Below are 15,788 nucleotides of genomic sequence, written 5' to 3'. Positions count from 1 at the left end.
TTTGTTACTTCTTTTCATATATAAGATTGAAAACACTGTAAAAAAGTATAAAATACGTTTAGAAACTATTTCAATCTTTGCTTGTATTAAATTAAATAACTTGTGATCGAAAAAATCTCTTTCAGCTCGAAAAGAAAATTCTTTTATACACATACTTAGGCCACATTCAATAAATAATTTAAAAGTCTATGTAAAAAGCAAAGTGAAAATGTATGCAATTGGTAGTGAAATAATGAAAGAGGTGCTATCGAAATCTAGCTAATTACAAAAATGAGGAAAACGAGACTAAAAAAATAAAACCAGTTTGATTGCCTGATACAAATTAGAAGCATGGAAACCTTCACATTTTTATATATTTCAATGCCATACTCCTCAATATCAATTAGTTGGATTTCAATAGCGTTTTTATTTTATTAACTTAAACATTTATTTGCACCCCTAAAATTTTTTGCTTCATTTTTAAAAAAGTTATATAAATATATAGTAAGATCCATCATTGCGGGCGGTAAAACATCGTCAGAATGTCATGTTTTATTAGATTATATTTCATTTAAATATATTTATTTAATTTAAAAAATCAGTTCTAAGCTCGATTACATTTATGCGGTAAATTTAAAAAGATCTTCAGATTTATTTATAATTTAAAATGTAATTATGAGAATCATTTGTTATAAATCACTGAGTAAATAAGAATATTTCCCAAATCTACGGCTATGTTTAGATATTAAATTCCACGTAGAAAAATCTGGGATAGAATTCAAGAGGAAAATTCAGGTTTTCCTATATCTCTTATCTGATAAAAGTTAATTGATCTCTTCAAGATCAAAGTAATAAACATCAAAGTCAATTGAAATTTTGTGATCATCAAGTGTGAAGCATTCGAAAAGCCCTTCCATATTAAATATATTTCATTTAAATCTCTCTTGAAAGTTATGGAAAATTTCTTTAAGCATTCTTATTTGTTGATACACAAAACTTTTCTCTTGAAAGAAAGTAGTTCAGTGGCTCGTTATAATTTAAGCTACTGACGAATCTTGAATATTTAAACTAAATAGAGGAAAAATTAGTTTAAAAATAATGCTTTCTAAAACACTATATTATATATACATATATATATATATTATATATATATACACTGAGTGGCCAAATTATTATGACCACCTCTTCAGTCGTCTGCTTCCATATCCTATACAGCGCGATGTGCGTCGAACAGTACGTTCAGAGACGTTCACAGTTGCTCCTTGATTAAGATCACTTGCAATTTGTCGCACTGTTGCTCTCCTGTTGCGCTGCACAACCCTGGCCAGCCTTCTCTCTGATCGAGCAGTCAGTACCCTGGGATGACCACAAGTCTGACGTTGAGATCCGGTTTTTTGCTTGATTGTCTATTCTTTGTACACATTAACAACTGTTGCTCTAGAACACTTCACAAGTGCAGCCGTTTTGCTGATGCTCGTTCCGACACATCTCGCACCCACAATCATTCCACGTTGAAATTCAGTTAAATCACTTTTCTTTCCCATATCTGATCAAGCAACACAGTATAACTGATGACTCACTTGTCCAGCTTTCCCGCGTTATGGTTATCTTGCCCTCTAGCGGCAACGCTGTGACGCAATAACTCATTTGCATAAAACTCTGAGGTGGTCATAATAATTTGGCCACTCAGTGTATATATATATGTATATATATACTGGGATACACTATATATATATATATATATAGAAAGCATGGAAAAATTTCAGGAAAGTGTAAAAATAAGAAAAAAATTATTAAAATAAAATTACATTAAGAGAAAATAAACAAATATAAATAAAAATCCGGGAGAAAAAAGATATAATCTCTTCCTCAGCTCACACGATTATATCCGCAAAAAGGAATGCTTTCTAATATTGTATCAATAAAGTTAAAGCAAAATATATCAATACAATAGTGTGAAGAGAACTCAAAAAAAATTTTCTTTTGAAGCAAAATAGAACTCATTAAGTAATAAATATCACGTAAAAAAACGGAAAATAAAATGTGCATAAAACAAAAAACACGCAAAAGGAAATCTATAAAGTGAGTAGCGATTTCAAATGAACTTTCTTGGACGGGAAACTTACAAAAATGATTTAAATTGGTAAAAAGATTGCCAGATTACGAAATATAAAAACAGGAGCGCTAAATTAGCTAAAAGTGTAAATAGAGAGATTTTGTTTAATAACGTGTTCTTACTGCAGCACTGAAGCGCGTTTGATTTGATAGTTACTAAGAATTAGCCCTAAGATGGATGTGCGCAAGGTAATAATATTATATTGGATTATTTAAAGAAGTTTATAACTAACTAATAAGGTTAACGTTCAATTGTACAGTTTTAATTATTTTAGAAAGTTGACAATTATTTAAGAAAAAAAAGGGAGAGAATGAAACATGAATTGTCAGCATGGCGCAGTTTTTTAGCCACGGATTTGCCCGAAACGGATTTGCACAGCTTCTTCTTCTTCTTTGTCAACTCAACAGCCCCTTGCAGGCCTTGACTGCCTCAACAGCTGACAAATGCCAGAGTCTCCTATCTATGGCAATTCCTTTCCAATTTCTAATCTTTAGGGATTCTAATTAATATCTGATATGATAGTTTTGACAGTAGGTTATTCAAGATCTAGGTGTCTGCTCAAATTAGACGCCAACTTTTCTCTCAATCATCTTTAATCCGGATAAACACTAACTGCAGCACTTTGTGGCTATCTCAAGGTGCAAACTAAACAATATGGACCTTATTAGGCTAAATAATTAAAGCACCAACATAGGGTACGCAATCAATTTGCGCTAAGATAAGATTCTAATCTTGTTCTAAGGCAGCAAGCCAAATTAGATAAGTTTTTTTCTCATGATACTAATTTTTCAAATTCAATAGTGTACAGGCGGGAACCACTAGAAGATCTTTATAAACACCAAACCCATTATCTAACCAACGTAACGATGGTTGGACAGTTAACATCCAATTGTGACAAATGATTTCCATTTACTGCCATAATCAACTAATACTCCCCTTGTAGCAGGTTCACAGGTGCGGTGCCGCAATAATTCTGATAAATTGTTGCTACTAGGCCGGGATAGTCAGGTCTGTGGGAAGCTGGGCCCATGTCCAGAGTTCCATGTCTGGGCCATCGTGGGCTCGGTCCCCGCCGGCCGAAGACTCCCCGTGTAGTAAATGGTGACTGATGCACGTTAAATATGTCGGGTCTCGACGTCCTCCATGTTCCCATAACAAATCAATACCTCTAGGGGTACTGATCCAGGAGTTTCCTTGTCTCCTGGATAGGTTTAAAATTACAAGGTAACGGCGTTGAACATTAGTAGTCGTAAATCCAAAAACTGGGTCGGCTGTTCAACGGCGGTCATAAAATAAAATAAAATCTTTACGGATTTCAGATCACTTTCGATGTCGTTGAGCCATCAAGTAGGGGGTCTGCCCCTGGGACGTGACCCCTCGGGGTTCTTAAGATTGACGATTCTCATGGCACTATTTTCAGGGCTTCTCCATAGAATGTCCAGTCATGCCAGCCTATTACTGCAGATTATTTGTGTAATGGATTTGCACATGGTAAAAATATATAAATTAACAAACATGTTTTTTAATAAATTTATTTTTAATTACACACAATTAACTGAAAGATTTTATATAAAATTTCATCACTCTAGTTAGGCATTCATTGTTTTTTATCAAATTTTGAAAGAGTTTGTCGATTTGTTTTTAGATATATAAACATTACTACATATCCTTTAAATTCTATTCATGTGATTAAAAATTGCATTTTAGAAACATTAAAATTCTAAGTAATTGGTTTATTAATATTGAAATTAAAATAATTTATTTTATCGTATAATTTAACAAAGCAGATATTTTCTTCTTTTATGATACTCAAATCCAGAAAATTAAAATTAATATTATCATCATGATTGGAAAGCAAGATTAATTTCTCGGGGTAAATATAATTTAATAAAATTGTACAATCTTGAAGATTAAAGACAATTAAATCATCAATAAATCTAAAACAAATTTAATATTAAGAGTATAATTGTTTTCATAATAGTGCAAAAATAAGTTACCTAAGAGAGATGAAAAATTAGATCTTTGTGGCATTCCATCAATTTGAATAAATGTATTTTTTTCCATTGTAAATATAATTATTAAAAACAAAAATAAATAAGAATTTTTCAATACTCAAAATCTCAATTAAGGATACTTTTTTTTGTTGTTTCTTTTTGTCGTATGCCTGTTTTAGCAGTGGGGGTGTGATTGTACCTGTTTTTCAGTGGTGCCATCTATAGCCAGGAATTCGATTTCTGCCATGCCATTCACACAACCACAACCCGTTTAAAGGGCTGGTCACATTCTCACACATTCACACACAAAGGAGAAAGGACAAGAACACGGAGAGAGAGAGAGAAACATCCATGCCTAACCCGGGATTCGAACCCAGGACCTTTCTGATGCAAGGACAGTTCCCTGCCCCCTACGTAGGCCGGTCGGCAAGGATACTTTTAAAAACATAGTAATAACTCAGAAAAACATATTTTAGTTTAGAAAGGAGAATTTTATTCAAAAATACTGGAAATCAAAATTCGCAATAGCATTAATTTTATTATGTGTAATAAATTCTAAAATCGGTTGATTATTAGTGATACTCCAAGAAAAACAATTTTTAATAACATTGTTAATAAGTTTATTTAAGTAGATAGAGAAAATGGTGCCACGTTTAGACAGGTAAATATTAGACCCACATGTGATTGTTCTAAATGTTATAGAAATTTTATGAAATTTAGGACTGATAAATAAGTAAGGAAATTGTATATGATTAATTTTAATTTTTAACCTCCTACATAAAACTAAACTTTTTTTAATGATAATTCTACTTACAGTGGTTTGGGTGATTTAATGGCTACCGAACAGATTTTTAAATATTACAGAAGCTTAATACAGGTCCCGGACCCATTTTGATGTTTAATAACTCATAAAATAATAAATAGTATAAATTAAGAACATAAATGGTTAGATAGACTCAAAAACTTTCAATACCGTGAGACACAAAAAGATTCACCAAAGGTTAATGTGTGGTATGGACTAATGCACGACCGAGTTATTGGGCCTTTCTTTTTTTACAGAAAAGACGGTCTAATCTGTCGTATACTTAGACATGTTGGAAAACTTCGTATTTCCACAACTAGAAGAACTTCAGCCACATGTCTTTTTGCAACAAGATGGTGAACCACCTCATTGGGGTGTCATCGTTCGTAGTTCTTTGAATGACCATTTTCCAGGAAGATGGATTGGGCGAGGAGATCCAATTCCTTGGCCACCCAGATCACCTGATATTACGCAGCTGGACTTATAAAGGGGGATTTATAAAGGGGATTTATAAAGGACAATGTTTACAGGAGGATCGTGTCGAACATTGATGACCTAAAAGCCAGAATGCCTCTGTGGATGCCGACATGCTTTCCGCTACCTGGCGTGAAATTGATTATCGACTTGATATTCTCCGTGCGACGAAGGGGGCGCACGTGGAAGTTCATTGACAAGGGTCATGAAACTTTTTGAGTCTATCTAACCATTTATGTTATTAATTTTAATCTATCTTTATTATTTTATGAGTTATTAAGCATCAAAATGGGTCCGGGACTCTATGAACACCCTGTATTTTAAGAACTTTGACAATATTATGGACATCTCTTGAAAATAGTTAAAATTTAAATCTAAGAATTTCCAAGCGAGCAACAATGAGCATTCTACTCGGTAGCATTTCTATTGCTTGCATTTTGAATATTTACGTTTTCTATTGTTATATTCTATAAATACATTATTGCTAATTAAATTTATGTTATAAGTTGTTAGTTGTCCGTTTATTTATTATATTTGGATCTAATTCGTTGTATGTATTAGAATTCCTTCAACTGTTAATTTTCTATATGTCTAAAAATCCATTCAAATTTCCAAAAGTGCATTTCTCTAATTTAATCCCCCTAAATCCAATCTTAATGCCGTGGTGGAGAATAAGGTAAATACTTCTGTGTTGTAACAAATCCTATAAAATCTCTTCTTCTGAGTCCAGAGTGATCTGCTGATCTAACTCAGACGAAAGAGGAACAGTCTCAAGAGAAAAGATAGGCCATCGCATAAGCTTGGGGAGTCTAACAAAAGAATTAAACATTTGGTCCCATTGGGAAATCGAAAGACAAGTAGATCAAGAAAACAAATAAAAAGGTTTGTTTAATGGTACGTGTTGTTGAGAAAGATACCCCCGTTCGCTTGTTTGTTTACATTACCTAACTGATAGTTATTCTCTTTTTGCTTGGTTGTTTTCTTTTCTTCTGAATATCCTAGTTTCAACAAAAAATCAAGATTGTAAGTACAAAGAACTCGCGTGGAAGAGATTAAAAAGCAAGAAAGATAATTAGAAAATTATTTTATTATTGTTCAGCAAAAATATGTAACGCAGTAGCTAGATAATAATTTGCATTTTATTTATATTTTACTAAAAAATTTTTATTGCTAGGTTTATTGTCTTTCTATATTAAAAAAGTAAGTGTTACCACCGCAGTTTTAGTCGTTCAACTTTCAGTAGCATCTCACGTATTTTGTTGTGCAGAAGCTAATGCCACATGGAATGGGGAAATTTTAAAGGTGCATAGAAAAATGTATAGAAAATGCAATAGGAAAAAAATAGCATTCGATAATAGTTTGTGAGTTATTAGATGCTTAATTTGCAACAAAAATTTCTTTACGAGAAAATCAGAAGATTAAAAAAAGGCAGCTACCGAGTTGAAATTTGATTTTCTGAAAAGGCTATTTTTGTTGGTTAATTTATCCTCTTGATTCTGTTTCGAAAATTTAATTTGTTTCGAAAATATTTTAATTCTAAGTTCAAATTGTCACAATTTTTTCTCTTTTTTTGCGTTGAACAATAGTTATGCATCATTTGTCGCAATAGAAGTACAACAACTTGCTTACTTCTCGAAATTTCCATTTTTTCACCCTACTCTGTCCTTTGTTTACACTTTAAGTAAACAAAAAAGAACTGAATTACCCTAATATCACTAATCTTTATTAAAATATTTGTTTTTAAACTCATTAGCCATGTTAAATATTGCTTAGAATATCGTTAAAGCTTGTTTTCTAGGTTGTTCGTTTACAAAAAATAAGCATGCTGTTTATTTTTTCTCGGAAAAATTTTTTAAATAACAATTTACTTAATTGTTATTTCCCCATATTCAAACAATACCATCAAATAACCATAAAAAAAGAGGTGGTACTCAAGCTGTTATCTATGAGAAAAATCATTCATTGACTATCATTGGAATGCTGTTAAGTAACCAGAGAATTTTTTCCGCGTCTACTAGGCCTACAGCCAATAAGAAATGAGTGTAAGTTCTTTGAGAACTGATTGTTAAATCACGTTATTAGGATTTCGTGCTTTTACTTTCCATCATCGGATGCCTAATAATCTTGGTGTGCGGTGAACACCTCATGAACTACCTTATGAAGTCACTTATTAATTATACAAATTTCTGTATGACATCCTTAAATTGTCATCCTTAGGATTCCAATATTTCCACATGATATCCTCTATAAACCGCTTCATGATCTACACTTATTTTTGCAGGCTAGGAACCTCACCTGTAGATATATTTATGATGTAATAAAAAGGATGATTTTCTAATACCTAAAGAATGTTTTAGGGTGACATTAGGGCAAAAATGGCTGAATTAAGAGGGACTTAAGAAATTTGTGGGTAATATTTTGGAATGTGTATCTTTGAGAATCTCTATCTTAGAAAATAATATATTTCATTATCAGTAAAATTTTAATATTAATGGTAACAGAAATAAGATTAAATAAAGAATTCTCTTTTCGTATTTGATTTAATGAATTGGTGGATAAAAATCATTGAATAATGCTTTTAGAAATAAAAAATATCCATACTTGTAATTGCCTAACAGGATTTAAACTTCGAAACTAATTTATTAAATTACCATAGAATGCGTTTCTAATTTTCTTAGCAAAATTACTTAATTTTCTTTAAAAAAAATAGCGACTCGAAAAGAAACTAAAAAGTAAATTTAGTTCACTTTTAGTACGCATTACATTGGTAACAAAAACTCAATATTTACAGGGGGAAATTTAAATTTCTACGAAATCTTAATCACACCATTTATAGGCTGCTCAAATATTACACTTTTTTTTGTTATTATGGAATGAAATTTTTTGAAATTTTAGTTCACTTTTAGTAAAAATAACATTGGTAACAAAAACTCAATATTTACAGGAGAAAATTTGAATTTCTACGAAAACTTAATCAAAATATTTATAGGCTGTTACACTTTTTTACACTTTACTCATTTTTTTATTACACTTTTTTTTGTTATTATGGAATGAAATTTTTTCCTATCATTAAAAATTCTATCTGAATATACTTTTCGAGCAAAAGTTATTGAAAAGTTTTATACGTAGTAAATGCTTGTTTTTATGACCATTGTTTCGACGTAATTTTCGTGAATTTAATCAAATTTTAATTAAATAGAAAAAAGACAATGTAGAGAAAGATTTCTTTATTCTTTTCATATTATGCTGTAATCTACATTTAGTAATGTACATTAATGTATCATATTTTAATGGATTTTGGGATACATGAGTGGCTTTGAATGATTAAACAACTAAACATAAAATATTAAATTCAATAATAAAATAGAAAATAAAAACCTTACTACTTTTTTACAATAAACGACTACCACATATCAACTAAGTAGCATTAAACTAAAGAACTTCAAGAATAATGCTTTTATTATTCGTTTTTTTTGAGTTCGTAAGTAAAAGGCAAAAAATGAGCACATACGCTGAAATTAAAAAGAAAATCAGTAGTACGAGTCAGAAACATATTTGGTAATCCGTAGGAGTTTTTTTCTTGAGGCAACTTTAAAATATGACGATTGTATGAAGTTTTTTTTTTTAAATTTTCAATGAGCTGCACAATCAGTCTTCCCGATGAGCAGACCTAGTGCGTTCTCCAGAAGTGGTATCCACTCTTTCAGGACCACCACAATGGGTGAGATACCGTCGGCCATGTTAATTTGGGCGTCTAGTTTCTGCCACTTTAGATGGCAGCACCAAGACTCTATTTGGATGCTAAAGCACACTAGGAATTTAATTTTGCCGGAAATGCCAAGAGCCAATAAGACACTCCAGGGATACATGCCGCAAGAGCCAATAAGGCACTGCATGCCGCATAATCATACGACATGGCCGCTGAGGATTTTCTGCATCCCGAAAACCCGGTGTCTGGGCGGGGATCGAACCCGCAGACTTGGGTTCAGATCAGACATAAATAGCAACTTCACATCGCTGCTTAATCCAAAAAAGCCTTAGGTGCTGACAATTCCTCTCTCTCACGATAGATGGCTCCACTAGATGAACTAATTACGCCACATTCAACGATTCACTTGGAAAAATATAATTCAACTACAATCAATCTCAAATCTACATTAACTAACACAACCTCAGTCTAAATGTCCAATTAAACTTTGTTTTTGAAACCATGTTAGTTGTAAATTGTTACGAAACCGTATAGTTTCATATTCACGTTTTTTTTCAAGCAAAGCAGTTGGAAACGGTTCTCCAGACCTGTAAACGTAAAGAAATGTTCCTAACTGTAATTTTTGCTGTTAAATCGATTAACAATGTACTGCCGCTTATTTTACTGCAAATTTCGAATGAAATTTCTTACATTGTATGTAAAATTTACGTTAATGGTTTCACTGGAATGAAATATGTAAAATGAATAAATTTTCATTTTTAATGAAAATGCAACAAGGTATAACTCGACAAAGCGAAATTAAGATGGCTGCAAAGTAATCATGGTAATTCGGAAAGCAAAAGGCTTTCAAGTTAGTGAAAGAAGATGAATATATTTTTAAAATAAAAATGTATAAAACTGTTGAAACTATCTTAAAATTGTTCATTTTCAAACAAATTAAGCTAAAATTAATAAATTAATTAATCAATAAATCTTTCTCCACACCCATGGCGTTTTTAGATCAAATCTCATTTTTGCAAAATGCAGCTTCAATTTTAGCGGAATGTTACTTCCGATGGACTAATGACAATAATTATTTCTTAATTTAACTCTACAATACAATAATTATCTATAAGGGACATATTGCCTTTTAATTAAGCTCCATAACTATTTATATCGAAATATATACATCCATAATATTTGACATCATTACAAAATGTCATTAACTATAATTCGGTAAATGAGAAATAGGATATCGATATTAACACCAGTAACGATATCTCCAAGAGCGCGAACCCCAGAAGGTATTTCAGCACAAGATATTTGCATTTTCTAATCAAGCAGCCAAGTAATGGTTCCCTTAGGTTACAAACACGTTACACTATGTAATTTGCCACTTTGCCCAAGGTTTATTGATTTGATATTGGCTTTGATATATAATATCTCCCGTTGTAATTGGATATGAAGTGAATCCAAGATTCTCAGAATGATAATTAACCATCATCGGAATAATTCTACAGAAATCAATTGTTATGAAACGAAATCCAAATATCATCAGTTTCACTTATTTAGAGTTGTAACAACGAATATGTTTAATCATTAATCATAATTGGAAATGGAAGGAAATAGTAAAAACGTTCATTTACACATGATAATGATATGAAAAAAATAAAATCTAAAATGCATAAAGAATAAGATGCCGTGGAATAAGGCACGATTATATCCGCAAAAAATTGTGCACTCTTTTTTGCGGATATAATCGTGTGGGCTGATGAAAAGATTATATCTTTTATTTTCCGGCTTTTTTAAAAAAAATTTCATCCTTTTTTTTCCTTTTAAATCAGTTTTTAGTTATTTTTTTCATTATTATTCCCCCCCTTTTCATATGTCTATAATTTTCCTTTGTTTTATCTTTATTTTGAACTTATATATATATAAAGGGCTTTAGAAAACTTAGCGGTAAGGCATACTTTTTCTTAAGATGACATTTTTAAATCGAAATTCCAATTGTTTCTAGCTGTNTATGTATATATGTATATAACATTTTAACATATTGCAGATAAATATTCTGAAAGGCATTCATTAAAAGAGGTCATTATCAAACACCTTGCTCAAAAAAAAGCCTAAATACGAGTCCTTCAAACCAGTACACAATACATAATTCAAAATCCCAATATTTTTCAGTTATTAAAATTGACTTACAAATAAATTCAATATGAGAAATCACGACGAAAAAGTTTCATCTTGTTTTACCAAATTTGAATTAAAGAAATAAATTCTACTTTATTTGCTACAAAATAGAAAACGCAGGATAAAAATGTTTAAGCTAACTAGTGAGAGAAACGAGGAGGTGTGACTTGAATGATTTGCAATAAATGGTTTACTTTCACAGAATTGTAGGACAATTTTAAATCAATTACTTCAAAGGTACTATTCTGAACTGCAAAATACTTACTCGTTTCGTGTCGTTTATGTTTGAAAATATGAGTCCTTCAAACACAGTATATAATATTTTGAAATTACAATATTTTTCAGTTATCAAAATTGAGCTACAAATGAATTGAAAGAGACAAATCGTATCACAAATTTCATTTTGTTGTATCCAATTCGAGTTAAAGAAGTAAATTCTATTTTATTCGCTAAAAATTAGAAAACGCAAGATTAGAATATTTAAGTTAACTAGTGAAAAATGAACAAGGTGTGACTTAAATGATTTACTTAAAATGGTTTACTTTTACAGAATTGTAGGGAAATTTTAAATCAATTACTTTAAAGTTACTATTCTAAACCACGAAATACTTTTTCGTTTCAAGTCGTTAATGTTTGCAAAATTATTCAGCTGGCTAGATAGAGCTTTACATTTTTCTTCAAAAGATCAACAACAAAAATAATAAAAAAATTTATAAAACTACATTCCTATAATTTTTTTTTAAATTAAAAATTTAACTGTTGTTTGAGAAATTTTCTTAATAAATTATATTTTACGTGCGTATTAAAAAAATCATATATCTAATTCCGGAATTTTCAGAGTTTGGATTTTTTTCATAGAAACTAAGAATTTCATTGTTAAATCGACAAAGAAAAATACGGCGATAAATAAATTTAATGAACGTAAGTTTATGAGCCATGTAACTTAAATTGGCCATTAACTTAAGAGTGAAATGGCTGAAAATGATTCATTTTTATTCTTTTAACAGAAACAAAACTTAAAACTTGAGTGAATGTAAATTAATGACTCGTATCCGTATTTAACAGGCAGTTAAATATATTACTTAAGAGGAATAAAAGGTAATTAGTGAATTGCTTATTCTCCAGTTCAAAATCAAGCGGCATAAATTTCCCTTCCAAATATTTTTTTTTTTTTTTTTTGGTGTGTCAGGGAAATTTTTTTTGGCTTTGTTATTTTGTCTTTATAATTAAATAAACTTAAGTCAAGTAGGCAAAACTCTCAATTAATCTTGCTTCCACCCTAAAAAGGAACAAAATTTGCTTTTTTTTTCCTTAAGCTAGCCATCATATCCAAAAATTTTATTTTTAAAAGCACTCATTTAAAGGCATAGAACACTCATATTTAATATAACACATACAATGCAAAGCGTGGAAAAATATCCTTTTTGATGCAAAGTAAAATTAGTAAAAGAGGAGAAAAGCATACGCTTTAAATTTAGAAAAATACATTTCAATCATAAATTTTGATTATTTATGTTTATCTTCAAATTATTTACGCAGTTATATTTTTAATAATGATCAACGAATATAAATTTTACAATTATCTAATTTTTAATTTAAACTATTTTTTGCCAAAATTATAAACCATGAAACCATGGGTGCTATAACTTTGTAATTGCGGTAGTAAATTTATGTTGAGAGAATTTAGAGTTTTTTTTTAAAAAAAAAAGCTTAATTGCTTATCTATCTGTATGCGAAGGCATCTCAAGAAAAGTTACATTTATAATGTACCTAGCCACAACGCCCTCGATACTCGGGATTTTGCTCCATAATGATTATGCTTAGTCCTTAAATTGATAAGAAAAGGTTAGCATGCAATTAACTGTTTAAATGATACATTTGATTTAGATATTAACGTGAATTTTTGCGTTGTTCATTTTCGCAAACAAGTATTTCGAGATGTGTCAATTTTGTAAACATGCATTTTGAGCTGTGACCTTTTCCGTAAACACGCATTTTGCACTATGTTTATTTTAGTAAACACGCAGTTCAAGCTGTGTCCATTTTCGTAAACAAGCAATTTGACCTGTGTCAATTTCGTAAGTACGCATTTCGAGCAGTGTCTATTTTTGTAAACAAGCATTTTGAGCTGCCTTCATTTTCATAAAAATGAATTTCGAGTTGTGTCCATTTTTTCAAACATGCATTTTGTATTGCCTCCCTTTTTTTAAACCCACAATTCTGACTGTGTTTATTTTTCTAGACACGCAGTTCAAGATGTGTCCATTCTCATAAACACGCATTATGATCAAAGTCAATTTCGTAAATAAGCATTTCGATCTGTGTTCATTTTCGTAATTACGAATTTTAAGCTGTGTCTAAATTTTAAAGCTCGCCGACCATTCATTCCATTATTTGCGAAAAAAACTAAACTTCAATTATCATGGGTCAGTTCTGCGGAGATTAAGAACCATTTGCTACGCATAGGCCCTATTATGAACCACAACCATTTGCTTCGCAGTAAGGCACGCTGACCACTCGGCCACCTTTCTGGCAGAATAATATTGTTGTTATTGTAGTTCATTTACGTCGCACAAGAGCTGCGCTATGGACTATTGGCAAACGTCTGGGAAACATCCCTGAGAATGATCCGAAGACATGCCATCGCAATTTTGATCCTCTGCAGAAGGGATGACACCCCCACTTCGGTAGCCCGACGATCTGCACGTGAGGTCGAGCACTTTACGGTAGAACAGCTTAACGAGGACCAATACCGCACACCCTCTGTCCCTACGCAGACTAGTCCAAGTGATCACCTACTCCCACACTGAACGCAGCCAGTGATGCTTGACTTCGGTGATCTGCTGGGAATCCTGTCTTAACGATCAGTCCACTGCTGGACGGCAGAAAAATAAAATATCTATCACGATTCTTACAAACTTGGGAATATTCAACAATATATGGTTTGATCGTTTTATATAAACTGCAGAGCAGCAATCAAATTATCTTTTTCTAACAGCATATTTTATAGAAATTTGAAGATTTTGTTGTTGTTGTAGTTCATTTTCGTCACACTAGAGCTTTACAATGGGCTATTGACAACGGTCTGGGAAACATTCCAGAGGATGATCCGAAAACATGTCATCGCAATTTTGATTCTCTGCAGAGGGGATGGAACCCCCGCTTCGGTAGCCCGACGACCCTCACGCGAAGTCGAGCACTTTACGGTAGAACAGTTTAATGAGGACCAATACCGCACACCCTCGGTCCCTACGCGGACAGATCCAAGAGGTCACCCACGCACACACTGACCGTAACCAGTGATGCTTGACTTCGGCAATCTGTTAGGAAGCGTGTCTTAACGATCAGTCCACTGCGGGACAAAAATTTTGACGAAAAAGTTACAAAAGTATTTCAGGTGTTGTGTTGGAAAACATTTTGTATTAAAAGTGAAAAGTTTGCTTTTAAAACTTTTAAAATTTACACAAAATCATTCATTTATAGCAAAAAGAGAAGCGTAAGAATATCTTCATTATTCTAAAATTAAGAACTTTAAGACTTTGAAATATTTTTTTCAAGCGACATCGTCAGAACAGATTAGAGTTGGCTCCAAACTGTTCTGACCCGTCTCTCATATTATTCAATGAGTTCAAAGAACGAGCCTAGCACCCTACGCTGCAGTCAAGAATCTTAATTTCAAGCCTTCTACACCATTTACTAGTACTTGGTGCTGTCTCTCCTATTGTGCTATCTGTTCTCTTCTACTTGACGAGTCCCGCAGTGGACTGATCATTGAGACACGGTTCCCAGCAGATCACCGAAGTCAAGCATCACTGGCTGCGGTCAGTGTGCGGGTGGGTGACCACTTGGATCAGTCTGCGTAGGGACCGAGGGTGTGCGGTATTGGTCCTCGTTAAACTGTTCTAACGTAAAGTGCTCGACTTCGCGTGCAGGTCGTCGGGCTACCGAAGCAGGGGTGCCATCCCCTCTGCAAAGGATCAAAATTGTGATGGAATGTCTTCGGATCATCCTCAGGGATGCTTCCCAGACCGTCGCCAATAGCCCATTGCGCAGCTCTAGTGCGACGTAAATAACTACAACAACAGCAACAAAATCTACTTGACGAAGGTTTATAAGCCTATTTTAAGCACACAAGCCTGAAAATTTATGTAATTGCAATAACCAATAACCAACCATATACTACTTTTGCTCTACTGTTCACTATTTGGATGTTATTCTGTTTTTCTGTTTTATAACTGGGCAGGAGTCGATTACTAACTGTATGTTAACTTACTCTCTTGACTTTGGTCATAAGCATATAAAACAACATATAAATTTGGTTTATTGGTATATTGGAATTACATACATTTGCAATAGCCCATTGTGCAGCTCTAGTGCGACGTAAATTAACTACAACAACAGCAACTACATACATTTGCATACTTGTGTGCTCAATTTAGGCTTATAAACCTTTGTCAAATACAAAAACAGGTAAATAATACAGAGAGGACAGCACGAAGATACATCCAGGATAACAGCTGCATTCGAACCCACTACCTTCACGCT

The sequence above is a fragment of the Parasteatoda tepidariorum genome, chromosome 4 (assembly GCF_043381705.1).
Source record: "Parasteatoda tepidariorum isolate YZ-2023 chromosome 4, CAS_Ptep_4.0, whole genome shotgun sequence".
Classification (NCBI taxonomy): domain Eukaryota; kingdom Metazoa; phylum Arthropoda; class Arachnida; order Araneae; family Theridiidae; genus Parasteatoda; species Parasteatoda tepidariorum.
This window is presented reverse-complemented; position numbering follows the sequence as displayed.